This window comes from Gavialis gangeticus, unplaced genomic scaffold (assembly GCF_001723915.1).
Source record: "Gavialis gangeticus isolate Ggan-Ray unplaced genomic scaffold, GavGan_comp1, whole genome shotgun sequence".
Lineage (NCBI taxonomy): Eukaryota > Metazoa > Chordata > Crocodylia > Gavialidae > Gavialis > Gavialis gangeticus.
This window is the reverse complement of record NW_017729015.1, coordinates 17725293-17726621: the sequence shown is the minus strand read 5'-3', so window position 1 is coordinate 17726621 and position 1329 is coordinate 17725293. Positions and strand designations below refer to the sequence as shown.

General features: G+C 42.4%; 1 protein-coding gene across 1 annotated transcript in view; it reads right to left on the bottom strand.

Annotated features, from left to right (window-relative positions):
• Nucleotides 1-213: 213 nt before the first annotated feature.
• Nucleotides 214-1329, bottom strand: part of SELENON (selenoprotein N) — a 24342-nt gene continuing 23226 nt past the window's right edge. The window contains exon 13 of the mRNA XM_019512447.1: nt 214-1317. The gene's annotated coding sequence lies outside the window, so the exon portion shown is untranslated. The remainder of the gene's footprint in view (nt 1318-1329) is intronic.

Genomic DNA, 1329 nt, shown 5'->3' with positions numbered 1-1329 from the left:
AGTAAAAATATGAAAAAGTGTTTGGTGCATATTAAAAAAGTGTACGACATGGCTTCACCTCTCGCAACTAGATCAACTGTTACCCAGCAGTAAGTGAACAGTGATTAGGTCTTTCCGGTAGCTTTGCTGTTAGAAGATTAATAGCAGAAACATTTCATTCCTGCTCCGTTGAGACCCACTGAACAGTCCAAACCGCTGGAATAATTTTGTCCATTTCTGAAAATAAAGCCATCCTGAAATGCTTACACTTGTAGTGAAGTGACACATTTTCGTGGAAAAAACTGGCATTCGGGGACACTAGAGGGAGATGTAGCAATGTAAAACAGCCATTCAGGTCATCACAGATCTATTTTTTTTTGGTCCTAATTTGAAGGAGAATGTTTTGGGAACTGGCTACCTTTTGTCAACCCAAAAGTTTGTATGCCCTACCTGTAAGGTTTTGCTCACTAAGCGTATCCTGGAGTTGCCAGCACCACTCCCTGATGACTTACAGTTACTTTCCAGAGGTGCCCGGTGATACCGTAGCACAGCAGTGGGCAGAACACAGGCATTAAGTGATTTACCATCACGCTGGGATGCAGCCCTGATATGATCGCACTGACTGATGGTTACCCCTGCTTCAAATGAGCACTAGTGAGATAGGCAGCAAAATGCAGACTTAAAAACTCGGACTATGGGTACTTCTCTCAGGATTTAACATCAGTCACTGATGACAAAGCCCTGGATCATCTCTCCTTTCATTATATGCGTTTTCACATGGAGATTAAAACAATCTCTGCTCATTCAGACATGGCCCTGCACTTCCCGCTGTCCTAGTTTGCAGCACCAAAACAGAAGTGTAGAATTAATTCCTTGGGACGGTAATATTTACACAGGGAATGGTCTGAAGTCTAAAACCCACCCTTATTTGAATCGAGGGGGAAAAAATAATCAAACGATGAAAATGCTTCCAACGAAGTTCTGTAAAACCCGAAAGGCTGAGTCAAAACAAAGGATAAGGGAATTAGATACCCTGAAATTCCCAGTTTGAGCAACTAGAGCCCCTTTAGCATAAGAGCTACCAAGTGCTTGTCTGGTTCACAGTATTAATAGGTAAAGTGATTTGCATTGTCAGGATCGGATTTTGCTTTGAGGCAATAACACTGTTTACAAACACTGATAATTGGCACAACTGCAAGTCAAAAACCTGCCAGACCTGATCCTGTGACGTCCTTCTACCATTTCAGAGGCCTGCAGAACAGGGTCAACACATTTATAAAGCTAATACTGAGAAACACCCCAACGGTTATTTAACACACTACAGCAGTGGTTCTCAACCTTCTTAGACTC